At 39.9% G+C, this 21,981-nt stretch overlaps 2 protein-coding genes and 1 pseudogene across 4 annotated transcripts in view; 2 read left to right on the top strand and 1 right to left on the bottom strand.

Moving 5' to 3' along the window:
- The window catches only part of LOC138747075 (uncharacterized protein C7orf50 homolog), a 250,789-nt gene that overhangs the window by 126,095 nt on the left and 102,713 nt on the right, over window positions 1-21,981 (top strand). The gene's annotated exons all lie outside the window — the stretch shown is intronic.
- LOC138747073 (probable G-protein coupled receptor 146) overlaps window positions 1-21,981 on the bottom strand; it is a 110,566-nt gene that overhangs the window by 11,296 nt on the left and 77,289 nt on the right. The window contains exons 3-4 of one of the 2 annotated variants that reach the window (XR_011347296.1): window positions 17,354-17,639; window positions 3,960-5,590 (exon numbers count right to left, since the gene is read on the bottom strand). The gene's annotated coding sequence lies outside the window, so the exon portion shown is untranslated. Of the gene's footprint in view, window positions 1-3,959; window positions 5,591-17,353; window positions 17,640-21,981 lie in introns of those variants that run through there. The other variant, XR_011347297.1, reaches the window with a different exon arrangement.
- Window positions 19,183-19,276, top strand: LOC138747814 (U6 spliceosomal RNA; annotated as a pseudogene).

Below are 21,981 nucleotides of genomic sequence, written 5' to 3'. Positions count from 1 at the left end.
GCAACCAAGATGAAGAAGGACTATAATCAGGAAACAGAGCAGTTGGAAAGGGAAATAATAAACATAGAAAAAAAATTAGCAATAAAGGAAGATACAACCAAAAGAAGAGAATTGGCGGATAAAAAAATAAAATATGAAACATTACAAACATATAAGGTGGAGAAGAATATAATGAAGACAAAACAGAAATATTATGAACTAGGGGAAAAAACACACAAAATCCTAGCATGGCAGCTTAAGACAGAGCAAACTAAGAAAACGGTATTGGCAACAAGGAAAAAAGACAAACAAATTACATATAATCCAAAAGAAATTAAGGAAAACTTCAGAGAATTCTATGAACAATTATACCGAACCGAAAACGAAGGGAAAGAAGGGAAAATACATGAATTTTTGACTAAAATTGAACTACCAAAACTACAAATAGAGGAACAAAATAAATTAACAGAACCATTTGGAACAGTAGAAATACAAGAGATAATAAAAAATTTACCAAATAATAAGACACCAGGAGAGGATGGACTCCCAATAGAATTCTACAAAACATTTAAAGACCTAATAATACCGCCCCTCCTGGATGTAATCAACCAGATTGATGAGACACAAAACTTACCAGATTCATGTAAAACAGCAATAATTACAGTGATACTAAAACAAGGGAAAGATCCACTCTCACCAGCGTCATATAGACCAATATCTTTGCTAAACACAGATTATAAGATAATAGCTAAACTATTAGCGAACAGATTAGCAGAACAGGTACCGAAAATGGTAAATTTAGACCAAACTGGATTTATCAAAAAAAGACGCACAACAGACAATATTTGTAAATTTATTAACTTAATTCATGCAGTAGAAGGAAATAAAGCACCGGCAGTAGCAGTTGCTTTAGACGCAGAGAAGGCCTTCGACAGAGTAGAATGGAATTACTTGTTCAAAGTATTGCAAAAATTCAGTTTACCGGAGAAGTATATTAATTGGATTAAAGCATTATATAAGGGACCGTTAGCGAAAGTGACAGTAAATGGACATGTATCAAAGCAATTTAACTTAAGCAGGTCAACGCGGCAGGGATGCCCACTATCACCATTATTGTTTGCGCTAGCTATAGAACCACTAGCAGAATCGATAAGAAGAGATAATAATATAAAAGGAATAAAAATAAAAGACAGGGAATATAAAATCAGTCTGTTTGCGGATGATGTGATAGTGTACTTAACAGAACCAGAACTATCAATAAAAGAACTATATAAGAAATTGAAGGAATATGGAGAAGTGTCGGGATACAAGATAAACGTAAATAAAAGTGAAGCAATGCCTATGAATAACGCGGATTTCTCAAAATTTAAGGAGGAATCCCCATTCAGATGGCAAACGCAGGCAATAAGATACCTAGGTGTGCAAATAAACAAAAATCTAGGCCAATTATATAAACTCAATTACAATCCACTAATGAAAAAACTACAGGACGATTTAGAGCATTGGAAAGAGCTACCACTAACACTGATAGGAAGGATAAACTGTATTAAAATGAACATTTTTCCAAGGATACTATACTTATTTCAGGCATTGCCAATACAACTGACAGAAAAATTCTTCAAAGAGTTAAAGAAAATAATAAGGAGATTTTTATGGAGAGGGGGGAAACCGAGGATAGCACTAGACAAATTAACAGAATGGTATAAACAAGGAGGCTTACAATTGCCAAACTTCAAAAATTATTATAGAGCCGCACAATTAAGGTACCTATCAGATTTTTATCAAACAAGGGAAAAACCAGACTGGACGAGACTAGAATTAGATAAAATAGGGGAAAAGATACCTGAACACATATTATATAAATGGGACGAAAAATTGGTACAACATAGAACTTCTCCAGTATTACACCATCTCCTCAATATATGGAAGAAGATACATGTAGAAAGAAATAAAATAAATTACCAAATACCAAAACTAATATTGACGCAAAATAAGCTACTCCCTTTTACAATAGACAACCTTGCCTTTAGAAAATGGGAAAAAAAAGGGATTAAAAGAATAGAAAATTGTTTTTCAGGAAGTAGATTCTTATCCTTTGAACAAATGAGAGATAAGTACAATATAACGGGAGATACAGCGCTGGCATATTACCAACTGAGATCCTACTTGAAAGATAAATTAGGAAGCAACTTGAGTTTACCAGAGGGAAGTAACCTTGAATATGTGATTACAGATACAATGTTAATCAAAAGATTTATAAAAAATATGTATATTAAACTGCAAGAAAAGGAAAATGAGGAAACAAATGGTAAAACTAAACAAAAATGGGAACAAGATTTAAATATAAAGATAAAAAAGGAAACATGGGAGAAGCTATGCTCTGGAACGATGAGAAATACAATAAATACGAGGCTGCGTATGATACAATATAATTGGTTACACAGACTATACATTACACCGCAAAAGTTAAATAAATGGGACCCAACAGTATCTGATAGATGTTTTCGATGTAAAAAAGAAAGGGGAACAACAATTCATGCAATCTGGACATGTGAGAGAGTAGAAAAATTTTGGGATGATCTCAATCAGATATTAAATAAAATAACAGAAAACAATATACCAAAGAATCCAGAGATCTTTCTCCTAAGTAACATAAAAAATAAAGAATTTGGAATTGACTTGGAGGATGCACAAAAAAGATTTGTTAAGATAGCCCTAGCTGTAGCAAAAAAATGTATTATGTCAACCTGGAAATTGGAAGATAATTTGAAAATACAACAATGGTATATAGAAATGAATAAATGTATTCCATTAGAAAAAATAACATATAGTTTAAGAAATAATATTGAAATATTCGAACAAGTATGGGAGCCTTACATTAAATACAATAGCGAAAACCTACCGGGAACAAACATTACCTAAGTTGATGGAAGGAGAAGAGAAGAAAAAAATGGACTCAGTAGAATTTCTGGTGTATTTTTGTTGAATGACAACATTGTCTAACTGAATTAATGCAACCTAGATTGTATAACTAAAATGGATGAGAGGGGGGAGGGATGGGGGGGTGGCTTGGGAGGAGGGAGGGGGGAGGGAGAAAAAGTCACTGTAAATGTGTGGAAAAGAAAAAGTGTATATCATGGCTATTGTGATTTATGGTGTGAAAAAAAAAAAAAAAAAAAAAAAGAAACCCTGGCAAATTTCTGTGGTTGAAAGTGTGCTGATCGCCTGCATCTTGGTCTGGCATGGGGACACCAACACTCCTGAGTGTAAAGGCCTAAAAAAAAGGTAGTGAACACACCCCAGGACATCACAGCCAAACCCCTTCCCATCATCGAGAACATTTACGAGGAACGGTGCAGTCAGAGAGCATCCACATTGAGGATCCACTCCACTCAGCACATGCTCTGTTCTTGCTGCTACCATCAGGAAAGAGGTATAGGTCCCACAAGGTTCACCCACCAGGTACAGGAACAGTTGCTGGCCCTCCACCATCAGACTCCTCAACAACAAACTCAATCAGGGGCTCATTTAAGGACTCTTATTGATTTTTTTTCTCATTTTTCAAAATTCCTCAATAGCTCCTCTGGATTGGCAGGTAGCAAAGGGAATCTCGTTATTTCAGAAAAGAGGGAGAGCAAATTGATGGAATCATAAATGACAGACTGGGCAGGACCAAATGGAAATGAGAAAAGAAATTCTTCCTCAGCAATGTTATATTTGAGTTTTAATTAGTGCAACAGGATAAAGTAACATCTGTTGATCTGCTAGACATTTGATAAGGTGCCAGACAAGAGATTATTAAAAGAAAATAGAAGAAGATGGTATTGGACTGAGCAAATGGTCATTTTTTAGATGAGATGGCAGTGACTTGCAAATTCATGATGGCCCCAGATCTTTTTTCTTCCTTTTTAAAATACTTTAATAGAAAAAACCCTTTATACACATAAATCAAATCATAACATATACATATCACACAAAAATTTTAAATTTACTTAACTTATCCCATTCAAAACATTGAATTCTATGATATGTTGAGTTAATAGTTCATCCGTTCCTCATAGTGTAGCCAAAATTAATGTTGAATAGAAAATAGATAAGATATAATTAAGATTCCCATATATTTAAAAAAAAGATTTTATATTTTTCAGGTATTTTCATCTCATTCTGTGATATGGTCAATATTAATGATCCAGAGTTAAACCCATCTTTACCCAGTATATCTACTAATAAAAGAGAAAAAAGGGAAAGAGAAACAAAAAAATTGCAGGATAACGAAAAGCAAACGTATAGCCCTTTCGCCATAAGACATCTTAAGCCGAATTAAATTCCCGTCGTCTTCTAATAACCTCTTGACTCAAATCGGCATTAAAAAACACTATTATTTTGAACCATCAACGCGGATTGACTCTGCCGCGCTTTCTGTACCGCCATTTGTAAAATAATTTCTATATTTTGATATTTCAAACAATGAATCAAAACCTCCCTCGGGTGTTTGTACTGGAAGTGGTTTTTTTCTCAGTGCTCTATGGGCCTGATCCAATTCCAAACCTTCAGGAAAAAGCTCTTTACCCAGTACCTCTGGAATCCAATGTTTAAAATTTTTTATTGGATCGGAACTTTCAAAGTCCTCTGGAAGACCAACTATTTTCAGATTATTTCTCTGGCTTTGATTTTCCAATGAATCAATCTTCTTCAATAAATCCCTTTTTTGAATCCCACAATCTACAAAAGAACCTTCCACTTTTTCCATTTTTTCTCTATTGCGTTCCACCTGATTTTGACATTCAGAAAAGGCTGTTTCAATTTTAAAAAAATTATCTTGTACAATATCAACAGATTTTATACATCTATTTATATCACTCTTAACTACAGTCATTTCTTGTTTCATAGTTGACATTTCATCACATAAAGTATTCATTTTTGTTTTCACCTCCATAAATCCTTGGGTCATTTAAGTTGACATTTGTTTTGACATATTGTCCATTTGGCAAGCAATCCCTTCCAAAACAGTGAACATTGAGTCCAATCCAGATTCCATAGCAATTTTTTGAGGTCTACCTCCTTTAACTGCAGGCTCCTCCTCCTGGGCAAATTCTAATAAGGTAAGTTCCTCTTCTTCAGTTACCATAGGTCCTTTGACTGTGCGGCTGCGGGTTTGGACACCTTCGTTGGGGCGCCAGCGTTCGGACTCCCCCACAGCCCACACTTTCTCCAAAAGTTCTTGGACCCGGGATGCCCCGCGCATACCCGGCAGAACCGCCAGATGCGCAGGAGCGTCCTTTGATGTTACACTGCATGTCCCCGGGCCTCCCAGCAATGTCGCGGGCTCACGGACCCCTTTGTCGATCGGGCCGCCCGCGCGCACAGCTTCACGTGCATGCGGGTCAACAACGACCAAACTCACCAGAATGCTGGCGCCATCTTGCGACTGCAGGATCGACGCCGAGGTCAGGCTTGAACGGGCAGGAGTCCTCTGAGGCTTGGAGGCTCCCAACAACGACTCCTTGGATTCAGCTGTATAGGTAGGACTCAGTTCTTCTACACTTTTATATGGTAGTTTCTTCTGAAGTTGAGTTTTAGATTCCTTCACATTAGTAGCCATAATGAAAAACTGTTGTTCAAAAAGCATGTAAATATTATTTTTAACCACTTTTATAATTTTAAAAATTGGGTATTTAATAATCCAGCTGGGGAAAGGTGGAACACACGTCTTTCTTCTACACCATCTTGCCACGCCCCCCCCCCCAACTTGAGTGGATTTCTCTTCATTCCCCATTTTAAAATGTTACTGTTTATTTTTACATCGGCTTTTGCATCACAGGCAGGAAATAACTTGTGTCCCAACAATCTACTTAAGACCTACAGCTCAAGAAGCAAAAAAAAGCAAAGTTAGATTCCATTCATATTATTGCTGATCACTTCCTAAGGGCAACACCAAGTCATTTGTAGTCAGTGAGTTTTTTTTAATTTTGAGGTAAACTCACTTTTGCAGCAAGAAAAGTTATTTTGTGTCCAGCAACTCCCGAAAACAATGTTATGAACAGTGATGATTAAGTGTGGAATGAAGCTGCAGCAGTAGTGATGAATGCAGATTTGATTTAGACATTTAAGAGAAGATTAGATAGGTACACAAATGGGAGAGGTATGGGGGGACTATGGTGACTAGGCCAAATAATAGTTTGACTTAGATTAGATGGGATGAAGGACCTGTTTCTGTGCAGCAGTGTTTTGTGGTTCCTTGAGAGGAAAGAGGAGCTCAGTCTTATCCAAAGGATAATACTTTTTGAATTTTTGCCCTGGTTTTATATGCTCCTTTCCCGGGAGAGTTGAACACATGTTGAATTGGCTCATCGGTGTGTGTCTTCCACCAAGTGAACTATAGTGCAATTAGCACACAGCACCTGCAAAAATTGTTGATTATCATTAGGTGTTGACAGTTGTGGTTTTTATTGTATTCTGCTGTTGTGGGTGGCAGAGAGTCTGGACATGATTCAAACTTGCACCCTCTTGTTCTCTGGTTGAATACTTAATTCCATGCTGGATTAATTATACCACCAAAATAGGCAATTTGTCTATTATTTCAGTGGGAAGGGAGGCTTCTGTGGGAACAGAGGCCTCAGTAATTTAGGGATCTAAAGTTGCGAGCTTATTTATCAGTTTTACATCCCAGGATATGGGTTAGACAACAGACTCGCCAAGGCAAATAGCACCTTTGGAAGACTACACAAAAGAGTCTGGAAAAACAACCAACTGAAAAACCTCACAAAGATAAGCATATACAGAGCCGTTGTCATACCCACACTCCTGTTCGGCTCCGAATCATGGGTCCTCTACCGGCATCACCTATGGCTCCTAGAACGCTTCCACCAGCGTTGTCTCCACTCCATCCTCAACATTCATTGGAGCGACTTCATCCCTAACATCGAAGTACTCGAGATGGCAGAGGCCTGCCACATTGACCACCGCCAGTAGACTGATATCGCCTCAAACCGTGCATCTTGGCGCCTCACAGTTCGGCGGGCAGCAACCTCCTTTGAAGAAGACCGCAGAGCCCACCTCACTGACAAAAGACAAAGGAGGAAAAACCCAACACCCAACCCCAACCAACAAATTTTCCCCTGCAACCGCTGCAACCGTGTCTGCCTGTCCCGCATCGGACTTGTCAGCCACAAAAGAGCCTGCAGCTGACGTGGACATTTACCCCCCTCCATAAATCTTCATCCACGAAGCCAAGCCAAAGATATCCCAGGATAAAACAGATTTCTTTATTCTCCTTTAAGAGAGTTTTGTCTTGTCAATTACCTTCCATTCCCATTCAGCTGCAACTGATTTATACCTCTTTCCACTTGTGAGGTCTGGTAACCAGTGAAATAGTTCACTCAGTAGCCAATGTGATTTCCTGTGTAACTTGTCCACCCATCAGAAGCAAGTGTACCTGTCCCTGCACTTCAGGTACAGTCTATCATTACTCCAACCTGCCTGGAGAAGTGTTAGTACAGGTGCCTAACACAGATCCAATTGGCAAAGATTAGAACCTGGTCGTACTTCACTTGTAGCAGCTGTCTGAATAAAGTTGTGTGAAACAGCAGTGGTGTTGCCCAGATGAAGAGCTGGTTGATGCTCAATGTTGGGGTGACTCTCTTAAAGTATCTCCTTATCTCTGCTTAGTAAGTTGCCCCGATTAGAGGCTTTATCTGTAAACTTGGGGGAGGGGAGAAGTTAATTATTTGCAAAGTTATTGCTTGTCTTTTGGGCAGCTCCGAGGAGGGGAGGAACCTGCAGATGCAGCGACGGTTAAATGTTTTCAAAGAATGTGAATGATAAAAAGTAAAATGCTTTATGGTTTATATATCCATGCAAGTGAAGTTTGTTCAGTTTAAGTACAGTATAATATTTTTGACTTTAAAATTTTTATTCTTGATGCAGGTGTTTTAGTCAGACATTGTAAGAGTAAGTCTCAAGTAACCAGAAAATACACTTATCCGACACCTAACAATCCTCATAGGTGCTGGATACCAGGGTTTTTTAACTGTACTTGTACTGACTTTTCACATGACTAATGTGTGTTTTTCTGAAGGTCCAAGCAAAATAACATACTAGTATACTAAATATAGGGTGGCCCAGTTGGTGTAGCGATTAGCATAATTCCTTTACAGTGCCAGCAATCAGGACCAGACTGTGCAGTCTGTGAAGAATTTGTACTTGCTCCCCTTGTCTGTGTGGGTTTTCTCCAGGGGCTCTGGTTTCCTCCCACCCTTCAAAAACGTACCGGATTATAGGTATCCATTAGATGAGTGGTTCTCAACCGTTTTCTTCTCACTCACATCCCACTTTAAGTCATCCCCATGCCATCAGTGCTCTGTGATTAGTCAGGGATGGCTTAAGGTGGGATGTGAGTGGGAAGGGAAGGTTGAGAATCACTGCTCCAGATCCAATTGTTACTGAACTATTTGGCTTGAGAAAAAATTGTTATTGGCCTATAATGTGCTACAAGATTTAGAAAAAAAAACATGATATAATATTTTCATAATAAAGAAATCCAGAGCACAATCTTAACAATAAAATAAGATTTAACAACAATGAAAAGAGAAATTTCAAAACCCCCTTCCTCTAAGCAAGGTTGAGAGTTGACATGTATGAATCAAGTGACACCAACTTGGAGTGAGACAGCACAGCGTCAAAACAACCTTAAATTTTAAGATTATGATAATCCTTCATAAGTGGGACTCGTGTCTTTTGGAACATAACGCTTGAACCCTTGATAGCATATCTAATTTTTTCCAGAGTTAAACAAGCCATAATAGCCATTGTGCATGTGTAGGTCTGGCTCTCAGTGATGTAAAAGATAAAATTCAGTATTGAATTGAAGTCAGTGATACATCAATATCTTGAGATATTCCATAAAGAGCATGGTTCCAATTTTAACTTAAGCATTACTGACATTTTTCTAAGTCGGGACAGGACCAGAACATATGAACTAAAGAAGCATCACCTATTTTACATTGATCACATAGAGAATTTATGTCTGAATAGAAACGAGACAATTTAACTTTAAACATATGTGCTCTATGGACCACTTTAAATTTCAGTAAACAATGCTGTGCACAAAAGGAAGTCATGTTAATCAAATTAAAAATGGAGTCCCAAACCTCATCAGACAATATTCAAATCCTGCTCCCAGGTATTCTTGATTTTAACTAGTTTTAGATCAACCTTGCTTGAAACTAATGACTCATCAATTTTCTCAGTCATTTTAGGAACATAGGAAGTAGGAACAGGAGTAGGCCAAAAATGGCCCGTCGAGCCTGTTCCGCCATTCAATACGATCATGGCTGATCTAATTTATGACCTAACTCCACCTACCTGCCCCTAATTCCTCTATAATACTGCATCTCACTTCAACAAGCTTACTATTGGGATGGAGCTAATCCTCTGAACAAATGGGAAACTGTTCAAATTACATTGCTTCCACTCCAGGATAGCCCAGATTCAGTTGTTGGATTTCAGTATGTGGATGTTTAGTATGTGCACATGTGGAAGTTGTGGTCCAAGTCTTTGTTCATTTAACTGAGCCTTACACTTAACCAACTTCTTCTCACAACATGATCCTTTGACAATGAAAGTCACAATGAGGCCTTGGGAAATGTCAGCTATTTCCTAAAAAGGAGTTGAGGGTTATGGGGATAAGGCTGGAAAGGGGTACTGATGGTAGTGATCAGCCATGATCTGTAAAATGGCGGTGCTGGCTCGACGGGCCTACTCCAGCTCCTATTGTCTATTGTGATTTCTCCCAATGAAAGCAAACATCAGTGATTAAATTTACTACCACCTTTTATATGCCATTGCAGTGTTTGACTGCCTGAAGAAGGGGGTTTGATGATCAGGACCTCAGACCTTACACAAAGCTCATGGTAGGCATAAAAGAGCAGCAGTATTCCTCTGGTGTATCTTTGAATCGTGAGCTATGCACATCAAACTTTTCCTTATTTTGTAATGGCAGAGACTGTCCATAGACCTTGTCATCCACTTAGGTAAACACAGATCTAGGGTGGAAGCAAGAGTCTTATCTAAACAGAAGAAAAATATATGTGAAGTGGCCTTTCCAATTCATTCTCTGTTTCTTCTCTGGCCCTCTAAATTCAGATCTAAATTTCAGATCTCTTGCACTTCCTGATTTGCATTTCCTCTATTATGAGCCAGTAAGCTTATGCCCTGAGATCTGCAGATCTTTCGCTTATTCCTTCAATTACGGTACAACTCCGATTATCCAAGATGGTTGGAACTGGACCTATTTCGTATTAACAATACTTTCGGATAAGCAGCCCAGTGGCAACAGCAAATCATTGGTAACAGTATCTTTGGCTTGGCTTCGCGGACGAAGATTTATGGAGGGGGAAAATGTCCACGTCAGCTGCAGGCTCGTTTGTGGCTGACAAGTCCGATGCGGGACAGGCAGACACGATTGCAGCGGTTGCAAGGGAAAATTGGTTGGTTGGGGTTGGGTGTTGGGTTTTTCCTCCTTTGCCTTTTGTCAGTGAGGTGGGCTCTGCGGTCTTCTTCAAAGGAGGTTGCTGCCCGCCAAACTGTGAGGCGCCAAGATGCACGGTTTGAGGCGTTATCAGCCCACTGGCGGTGGTCAATGTGGCAGGCACCAAGAGATTTCTTTAGGCAGTCCTTGTACCTTTTCTTTGGTGCACCTCTGTCACGGTGGCCAGTGGAGAGCTCGCCATAGAACACGATCTTGGGAAGGCGATGGTCCTCCATTCTGGAGACGTGACCCATCCAGCGCAGCTGGATCTTCAGCAGCATGGACTCGATGCTGTCGACCTCTGCCATCTCGAGTACTTCGACGTTAGGGGTGTAAGCGCTCCAATGGATGTTGAGGATGGAGCGGAGACAACGCTGGTGGAAGCGTTCTAGGAGCCGTAGGTGGTGCCGGTAGAGTATATAAACAACACAAACAACAAGGGAAGGCATGAAATGTTAATTTTCACCAAAAAGCAATCTGAACAAAATAGGATAAATCCAACACCAAGCACTTGAAATCCAGTATCATCTGCCTCAATGATATTGTTTTTTGCCTTATCACTCTCTTTGATTTTATACACTGACATTATTTCTTGTTCTGCGATTAATGCATGCTGCTCTTGTACGTGGCCACAACGTCATCTACAGGATCTTTTCCTCCAGTGTTGAGGGATCAACATTCTCTCTACCATGGCGATCACCCTCAGTCAGACCATTTCTGGAATTTCACTATCAGTAAATGCTTGAATAATTGGAGCATTATTATCAACGTTGAAAATTTCCTCAAAATCCTCTTCTTCCAGATTAATGATGGTCTCTGCATACACAAGGTCAGACAACATTTTTGTCTCACCCAACACAAAGAAGCCTTCGCTATTAACATCTTCAGCAACATCAAGGAATATTGTTGCAGGCCAGATATTGTGCCAGGCATTTGATACTGTTTTTTTTTGTCAATTTGTTCCATGCATGGGCAGCAACATAAATGGGATGCTTTATGGTAAACTCCCTTAAGAAATTTGCCACACCCAACCCATTGTTCACGGCTGAAAGAATGTTGTTTAGGAACGTATTTTGTATTCACTTTTCATTGACTGAAGGATGCCCTGATCATATGGCTGAATTAAGGAAGTCATATTTGGAGGATGATACATGACATGCTTTGTGAGATGTTCTTCTGGAGGATGCGCAGGTTAGTTACTGAGGAATAAAAAGATCTTACAGTCCACATCCAGTCCAGTTTGCCTACAGTGAGCATGGACCTTTAGCACAACATGTTTCTTGAACCAATCAGAGAGGATCCCTAATGATCCCTGCCTTTCTGTTAGCATAATAACTAACTTGATGTCAGTTCAGTGCCAGAAAAATTTTGAATAAATGAGGATTATTGATTATTTCTGATATACTCATTTATCCGACGTTTATCGGAGGCAAAATGATGTCCTTCTGGCTTCAACCATTGCTAGAATGACATGTCTGTTCTTGGCCTCATCCCATTGTCAGGGTGAGGTAATGCAAACTTGAAACACACCACATTAACATTCCTCCTGGACTGCTTTAAATTTCAAGGCCTCCACATTAATATGTGGTACCCCTCCCCTCCCCCCACACCTAAATTTGATAGCACAACTTCCATTTCTCCTTTACCTAGTCCTGTAAAAGAAAAATCCTTCCCCAACTTCTCTCCCTCTACTTGCATCTTTTGTCCTATCGCTTTTGGGGCCACCTTCTTCAGCTTCTTGGAAAGATGGGAGAGGAAGATGTGTCCAGAGGTGGGATCCCATTGTAGGTGGATGAAATTGCAGGAAATAATATGTTGGATGCAAAGGCTGGTGAGGTGGTAGTTAGGGTGGCCATTTCATAGGTTATTTTATGTATATATTGTGTTTGCATTTGTTGGTTTAGCAATACCATTAAATTTAAATTGTATTGCAAAATCTGTATGTGTGTGTATTTATATTATACACATATACCAGTTGACTTCTGGTAAAACATAGACAAACAATTCTCAGCTAAGGGCTTCATAATAAACAAAGTTCTCATTTTTTACACCTGGAGCATTTACATAAAGACTGTTCAGGCTTCCAACATGTCACATCCAACATAGAGCTGCCCATGGGAAAAGCAGGGCTCTTGCAACTGCTGTCCAGCTACCTTCAATGTCTGACCTTGGGATTTGTTGATGGACATACCAAAGTTCAGGCATATGGGAAATTGAAATCTCTTGAACTCAAACGGCAAATCAGTGGGAATGATGGGAATTCTCGGAATGAGTACATCTTCTCCCTTGCCACATCCAGAAAGTATTGCTGTCTCAATAACGTGGGACATACAGGGTTTGGCCACTTGTTTTTATTCTGAATATACATTGATGCACTGTAACTAATTGAGGTGTCCCTGGTGTAAGTTCACTTTAAAAAAAAACATTTGAACTTCATATAATCTTAAAAGTTAAATTCAATGTGGTCATGTCATTCAGCCTCAAATGTTGGCCCTACTGAACCTCATTGGACATTTCTAGAGTGCTCTGTATTAATTTGCATGGAGAACAAACAAACAGATATACATGCCCAAATATATATATTAGGTATGGTAACCTACGTCCATGTCCTCCTTTGGAATGGCCACCTTAATGGTAGTTGAGGACAAAGGGAGCCCTGTTATTGCTTCTGTGAGGAGAAGGGGCCAGGGCAAATGCACATGAAATAGAGGAGATGTGGGTGAGGGCTGAGTTAATGGCAGTAGAGGGGAAGCTACGTTTTATAAAGAAGCATTTCTCAGATGTCCTGGAATGGAAGGCTTCATCCTGTGAACTATGTTCTTTTTGTTCTGAGTAAAAACAAATAGATGTTGGTTATTTTCTGCAGGTTTTATTCAGGGTTATTTGTATACATTTTGGTTTGACCATGTTGAAACTACAGCACATTTTTATACATTGTCCCCTCATTTCATGGCACCATAATATTTGGAACATAGCAATTGGATAGATATCAAAGTATCATGTTTAGTACTTTGTTGCATATTCCTTGCATATAATGACTGCTTGAAATCTGCGATTCATAGACACCACCAGGTGCTGAGCATCTTCTCTGGAGATTCTCTGCCTGGCCTCTACTCAGCCATCTTCAGCTCCTGCTTGTTTCAGGGGCATGTTCCCTTTAGTTTTCTCTTCAGCATATGGAAAACATGCTCAATTGGATTTAGATCTGGTGATATTCAAGAATTTTCCAATTTTTAGCTTTCAAAAACCCCTTTGTTGCTTCAGCAGTATGTTTGGGATCATTGTCTTGCTGTAGGATGAAGCACTGTCCAATAGATTTGGAAGCATTTGCTTGAATTTGAGCAGATGTTTGTATACATGTCAGAATTCATTTTTAAGATTCAATTTATTATCGTAGTAATAAAATTTCATTTTGCCTGCTGCGAGGCAGACAGATTCGCCACTGGCAGTAATTGTCTAAGCACCTCTTACAGTCAGACTTACAACCAGAGAGAGAGAAGCAAAGGAGAGTTCCCCCCAGAGTCACCGAATATCCGTAGATTCGGCCTCCAGACTTCCGTAGCCTCCACAGCCACACAGTGTCCAGTCCAAATCACTGGCAATCTGAGCTCCAGATCTGAGCCTCCAACCCAGTCAGGAACCCTTTAGTGAGTGCCCTCCGCACCTCCTTGCATCCCGGATCCGATACCCCTCGTACCCCTCCATCTATTTTGAGCCAGCAGCCCAGCACAAGTCTCCTGACAGCAGCCTCAGCTTCCGTGGGTTCCTCGCCTTGTCTCCAACAGCCTGCCTCATGCATTGGTCCCTCAGCCACAGAGCCCCCTCACTGGTCTGTCACCGTCCCCGCGGGTCATTTTGTCTGCTTCTCCCATCTTCTAGTGCCTTGCCGCAGTCTTCCGCTTCCCCATGGTCTGCAGCCCCTCGTGGCTGCTGCCAATTGCTAGGGCGCCGACCCACGGTGGCGGGATTTCAAATAAAATCTCCTGTCGGCTTCCTCAACGTGGGAGGGCGGCATTTCCGCTCCCTCACTCCTTGTGGGTCCTCATCAGTGGCAGCACTGCATCACATTGGCTCCAGCAGTTCTGCCATCTTGTGTTTTACTACTATCAGCAGTTATATCATTAATGAAGATAAGTGACAGCCATAAATGCCCAGGCCCATGTTTCCTCAACTACCTGCTCCTCCACCTACCTTCGAAATGGAGCCAACTGACAGAATGAAGTGAAGCATAGTTCCAAAACCTGATGCCATATATTATTGAAGAAGATCACATCTGAATAGCAGCACCTCCGTCTGCATGTTTACAGATAAGGAAGTATGTTTTGGATCTTGGAGTACACTTTGCACTTGCCGTCACTCTGAAATAGGATAATCTTGGTCTCATTTATCCATCCACAAGACCTTTTGTCCAGAATTCTGCAGGCTCTTTTAAATACTTCTGGCCACCCTGTTTCTGTAGCTTCTGTATTTCTGTTCATGAAGTCTTCTGCAAACAATAGTCAATGGTCACATCCATACCTGGCTCGTGAAGAGTGTTTCTGATCTGTTGGACAGGCATTTAGGGATTTTTCTTCATTATGATCAGAATTCTTCTGTCATCAGCTGTGGTGGTCTTCCTTGGCCTACCAGTCCTTTTGCTATTACTGAGCTCACCAGTAAGTTCTTTCTCCCTAATAATGTTCCAAATTGTTGGTTTTGGTAATCCTGAGCTTTGGATGATATCTCTTACTGTTTTATTCTTGTTTTTCACCCTCATAACGGCTTCTTTGACTTTCATTGGCACAACTCTGGTCCTCGTGTTGAAAAATGGCAACTGCAGGCTCCAAAGATGATCAAGAGCTTAGAAGCAAGTCTAGCTCTCTTAAACCTGCATTAATAAACCAATTAAACATACTTGAGTACTCACAAGCAGCTGTGAAGACAAATGTCCCAAACATTATGGTGCCCTGAGATGTGGGAACTATGTATAGAAAGTGCTGTATTTTCTAAATGGTCCAACTAAAATATATGCAAATAACCTTGAATAAAATTTGGAATGTGCATTTTAATTACATGTGGATTGTTTGATTACAAATTTAAACTGTGGAGCACAGGTACAAAGAAAGGAAAAGGTGTCTTTATCCCAAACATTATGGAGGGCGCTGTATTCTTCGAAAATGTTATTGATGTTGCATCCTGACCATTTCTGAGCTACTTGGCCAATATCAGTCAGAGAAAATCTGACACTTAAAAAAATCGATCTGATTATAACATGAATGAAGCTCTTGGAACAGGATCAAAGAATAGGAGTCGAGTGCAGGAATATAAAGGAGCACTGTACTGAGATGTGCAACCAGATAATTAGATTTTGTGGTGTTAACTCAGGGATAATTTTTGTCAAAGACTCATTCTTTTGATAAAACTGGTACCAAAAACAGAGAGTGCTTCCGTGCAGAAATGTTCTTGAGCTTCACTTCATTCTGTCAGTTTGGAAGGTAGGTAGAGGAGCAGGTAGTTAGGAAACAATGAGGTCGCAGAAGGACTTAGATTAGGAAAATGGGCAGAGGAGTGGGAAATGAAATACATGTCGTAAAGTGTACGTCATGCACTTTGGTAGAAAAAAATAATTGGGCAGACTATTTTCTAAATGGGGAGAAAATTAAGTATTGTGAGCAGTCTTTGGCTCTTTTTTTAAAAAGGATGTGCTGACATTAGAGAGGGTTCAGAGGAGGTTCACAAGGATGATTCTTGGAATGAATGGGTTATCATAGGCATTTGACAGCTCTTGGCCTGTACTCGTTGGAGTTTAGGAGAATGAGATGGGAGGGGGAATCTCATCGAAACATTTCAAACGTTGAAAGAGTACATGCAAAAATGTTGTTTCCCCATGGTAGGAGAATCTAGGATAAGTGTGGACAAATTTAGGATCGAATTTAGCTAGAGGGAGGTAAATCTGTGGAATTTGTTTCCCCAGGGAGCTGTGGAGGCCAAGTTATTTAAAGCAGTTGATTACCCAAGGCATCAAAGGTTATGGGGAGAAGGCCAAGTAGTAGGGCTGTGGGAAAATGGATTAGCTCGTGATTGAATGGTGGGGCAGACTCAATGGGTGGAATAGCCTATTTCTGCTTATGGAAGAAAAGACATCTTTGGAGGGAAGAGGAGGATTCTCAACACTGAATGGATTCATTTCTGGTTTCAGTCACACCTCCAACTCAATCTGCATGCATACTTCCTTCAGCTATCAGGCTCATTGTCAAGTAACATGTTCCCTTGAAACTTAAAGGAGAATGGACACTGCTGACATGATTTACTTATGTTTTCCTATTCCTGACATTTTTATAATTGATAAACCGTAAATAATGAGCATAAAAGCAGGTCCTTCAGCATAAAGAGTGTCTGTTAACATCATTTTATTCATCCCCTATTCTCCTCAACTACACTTTTATTCCAGTACTTATCTAGCTCCATAGGGCATTCTACACTGACCAATTGATCTGCTATCCTGCACATCTTTATGTAGGAGTAAACTAGAGCACCTGGAGGAAAATTGTGCTGTCACAATGAGACTGGCAAACTCAACATAGTTAGCACCGGAGTTCAGAATTAGACCAAGGTTACTGCCAATGTGAAGCAACAGCTGCATTAAAGCCGGATCACTGTCCATTCCAGTGTTGAAGCAAGATCCAGTAGATCTCCGATCATCTGAAATGGTCAATCCGGGCCTATGTCGGATAAATGTTTTTTTTTGGATAACCAGTCTTTTTTTTTAAAGTAGCCCAGTTGTACAACAAATCACTTGTATGAATGTTTAAATAACAACAAACAAGGGAAGGCTTTTTAGGCATGAAAATAATGTTTAAATCTTACCAAATAAATACTGGCCTCAGCGCCGCTGCCAATCACCGAGATCTCTCAATGCCGCCACCGATCCCCGACTCGTCCCCACTGCTGCAGCTGATTCCGGGGAAGACTTCCCAGGCCAGTGGAACACTCACTGGCGAGTCAGCGGGCACCTGTCTCCCCAGTCACTGTAGCTCTCAGCAGCTGAGTCCCAACTCCAAATCCTCCTCGAGGCCTACCGCACATGCATACCAGAGAGTCCAGGGTGCGTGTGCAGTAGGCCAAGGGGAGGGATGTCGGGTACTCCGGTGTGCTGAGGAGGAAGGGGAGGGAATAGAAGGGAAGGGAAGGGGAGACAATGCCATTGAGTCTGAAATCCAGCTCCTGCCTGGGAGGCCACTCTCCTTTTCTTTAATTTTTTAAAATTTTTCACACTATGAACCATACTGACCAAAATACCCACAAACATTTCCCTCTTGAATATGCACAGTGTCATTTTTTCCCCCTCCCTTCCCTCCTTCCTTCACCCCCCCCCTCCCCACTCACTCAACGTTCAACATATATGAGACATTAAACTCATGAAACAATGTCATCACACAATGAAAATAAACAAGAAATTTGTGTCTTCTACTTTTACATACTGGGTCAGTTAATTTCTGTCATTTTAGGTGGTGGAGGTCCGTGGTAGGACTTCTCTGTTGTGTCCCATGTAAGATTCCCAAATTTGTTCGAATACTGTGATGTTATTTCTTAAATTATGTTATTTTTTCCAGTGGAATACATTTATTCATTTCTATGTACCATTGCTGTATTCTCAGGCTATCTTCTGATTTCCAGGTTGATATAATACATTTTTTTGCTACAGCTTAGGCTATCATAATAAATCTTTTATGTGCTCCTTGATGACGCTGTGACAAGGGATTCTTATGACCACTTGCGGCTGGGGGATAGTGGCATGCAGTTTGAGAGGGAGAGTTGGAGAGAAAAGTCAATAGGGGAAGGTAAAGAAGAAATGGAAAGAGACGGGGGAGGGATTTACCTGAAATGAGGACAATTGTCTTTCTAATTTCATGTTGAGTGATTTTTTTTCTGGCTCCGAAAAAATTTCAGATAAATGAGGATTTCTGATTTGTTTTGGATCACCTCAGAGAATCTGATTTCAGATGATTGGAGTTGTACTGTAGTTGCCTTTAATATCCCTTTGATTTGTTTTCTCATGTTGACCACAGGTTTGTCCTGATGATTAGACTTCAGTTCTTCAAGGCTCTTAGTTAGTTACACTTGGCAAAAGGAAAGTATATTGTTATTCTGTTGAATATGTTTATCTTTTGGTTGAACTCAATAACAGTGGTTCAACACTGTTGTACAACCACTGTGGTTGTACTGAAAGCTATCGAGTCAAATTGCATGCGGCTGATATTTTCATGTTTAATTTAGGTGTATTTTGCTTACATTTGAAGTAATTGCTTGGTTTATTTACTAAAAAGATCTATTTTCTCAATATTGATAAAATTTATATTTACAACTTGGTGGATTATTACTCCTTGATTTATTGGGCTTGAACGTGGGGTTTTCATCTTATTTTAGACCCACCAATCTTAATGGATTTTTTTTTTGCCTGTTTCATATCGACAAAGATAATTTACTGCCTCACTCTCTTCAAAGGAATTCAGTTTCTTCCTGTTGTGAGCTGGGGCCCATTCTGTCAGTAACTTCAACTTTTTTACACTTGTTTGGTTTTTAATTCTCAATTTACCTATTTATATTTGTGCTGAAACAGTAATTTTACCGCAACACCATTTGACAAAGGCTATAAGGGAAAATAAATCCATATTCAACAGTTTCACAGAAAAGATGTGCTCGCTTCGGCAGCACATACACTAAAATTGGAACCATACAGAGAAGATTAGCAAGGATGACATGCAAATTCGTGAAGCGTTCCATATTTTTAAAAAGACATGTAAAACATCCATTAACAAGGTGAAGAGAAATCTTCTCAGTTTGTGAAGTATGCCAGTGTTTGGATTACCCGAATATATGATGTAAATATATTCAATAATAATTTTATAAAGGAAATTAAATGAACAGTTAAAGTTGAAATACTTATGTGACTGAGAAGCAAAGGACAGGGAGATGGAAAGAACTGAAAACTTGCTTCTAAGAGGCAGCCTAAGTGCAATGAGGGAATGGCCTCTTGAACTTTATTATCTGCAGCATTGAGGTGTATATGGGTCTTTTTTTTTAATGTACAATCACTCTCCCACTGCCCCATTAACCCATTTGACCATAGGACAAGAGGCATTTCAGTTTGCAGTTTGAACTTGACAGTCTGGTCTGAATTTGAACAAGTTGACCCAATTCTGAATCAGCCATTCTCAATGGGGACCATAGCACATGTAAGGGGGCCACAGACTTTCACAGGGAAGGGGGCCCATAAACTGAGGAGAGTCCTAAGGGGGCCATAATCAAATAAAAGTTGAGAATGGTTGTTCTAAATGACCATTCCACAAGAATTAATATCATATTTTGTGCTCACTTTCTGTGACAATACAAGTGCTTTTTCTGATTTCCTTTGTAGCACAGTTCATTGAGGACAACCCATTTTATCACAATCCATTTTGAGATGAATCAATTTTAAGAAGCATAGTGCAAGGAGTGTGAACTTAAAGAAAAATGTGCTTGGAACAACAAGGTAAATTTACCTTTGTCAAGGTATAAATAGAGGTACAGGAGTGTGCTGTGTTTCTGATTGCATAATGAATTGAGGGGTGTATGAGATTCACCTATTAATTCAGTGTTTGTGAACACATGAAACATAAGATTTATTGAAACAATATTTCCATTGAGAACTTGCTAAGATTTCTTTGTTATAAATGCCTTTGGCAGACTTAACCTGATTTATTTTGAGAACATGGCAACAGATCTTCTTAAGGTGTTTTATCTACAATCTGAAGAAGACATTCAAGCCAAGTGGCCTGAGCTGCCTTTATGCTCCACTCGGCTTTGCACAACCCTTTCAGCACTTTTCTCTTTTCCTTTCTCCCATCTGCACTTGTGCAAATCTATTGCAGTATTTTCAGCTTGGTGTTGTGGTTTTTAACAAATACAGGATTTTCAGTGGGGGAAAGGAAGATAATGACCTGGAGAATGAGCCCAAATTTCTTGGAAAGTGCCATAACACCATTATATCGTGAATACATGAGACAGCAGATGCTGGCAACTAGAGCAAAAAAAATCAAACCTGGGCGATTCAGTAGGTCAAGTCACATCTGTGAAGTCAAAGGAATGGTCAAAATTTCAGGATGAGACTCTTCATCAGGATACAAAATGTAGAGAGAAGATGACCAAGATGAAGAGGTGTAGTGGGAGGGGTGAGAAGGACTGGGTCTGGTAGGTGAGGGATGATGAGCCAGGTCAGGAAGAGGGAGTGGGGAGCTTAGAGACAGGCTGGAGGGTGATTGGTGGGAACTAATAAGGAAACAAATTGATTTGGTGGAATTGGAGATGGGAGCATGGTGTGGAGAGGAGAGGGAAGTCAGTGACGGAGGCTGTCTATTGCACCTTCTTGACCAACTTGTTTACTGGTTCTACCACCTTCAGAGATTCTTGAATGTGTCCATTCCTAAGATTCCATTACTAAGTTATTGATATGCCCATCTTAGCAGTTAATAAATGTTATGCTCATTGCTATTAACTGAACCACCAATTTTTGTATCAATCTGCTGACTTTATTCTTCTTCACTACTGTCAGACTATTCTCTCCCTGAGTTGGATTGCATCTTATTTTCTGGAGTTAAGTCCTGCCCTTCTCTCTGATCCTGCCCATGTCCACAGACTTCATGGTCCAAGTTTTTCAAATCTTACTTCCTTGGGCATTGTTTATGATTTGCAAAGTGAGAAATCTTATCCACATAGAGAACAGTTTGTCAAAAAGTACTGTGAATGAATCAACTGATGTACCCAGAAAATGGGGATGCAGTGGATCGTTACTGGCACATAGATGTGACAGGTCAGATTTTAGATTATTGCCAGAGTACATGCATGACATCACATACAACCCTGAGATTCCTTTTTCCTGCGGACACGGTAGAATTACCACCAATTTGTAGTACAAAAGAAACTCTACACAGTGTAAAATTGTAAACAAACAAAGAACTGTAAGCAGATAGCAAATGTAATCAAACTGCAATACAGAGAGAACAAAATGAAAATCAATAAAGTGCACGAGTCCCTGATTGAGTTTGTTGTTGAGGAGTCTGATGGTGGAGGGGTAGCAGCTATTCCTGAACATGGTGGTGTGAGTCTTGTGGCACCAACACCTCTTTCCTGATGGCAGCAGTGAGAACAGAGCATGTGCTGGGTGGTGAGGGTCTTTGATGATTGCTGCTGTACATGTACATACTCTTCTCTGAGAGATTATGTCTGCTTGGTTGCAAAGGAACCAGAGGGTTACAGATGGAAAGGATTATTAACACTGACAGTTTTATGGCTTGCTAAGTAAAGTTGGGTCATATTGTCAGTGGACAATCCCATCTGTTATATAGCAGCCTGATGAACAGATTGCAGTGTAATTGTTTCCTTGGCTACTGTCGTAGACTTCAAAATTGTATCAGTCAGACAACTGAAGTTATAGCTGAAGAAATGACTCCAGATGA

The sequence above is a fragment of the Narcine bancroftii genome, chromosome 12 (assembly GCF_036971445.1).
Source record: "Narcine bancroftii isolate sNarBan1 chromosome 12, sNarBan1.hap1, whole genome shotgun sequence".
Taxonomy (NCBI): domain Eukaryota; kingdom Metazoa; phylum Chordata; class Chondrichthyes; order Torpediniformes; family Narcinidae; genus Narcine; species Narcine bancroftii.
Note: the sequence above shows the minus strand (reverse complement) of the source record. Positions and strands in the feature narration are given on the sequence as shown.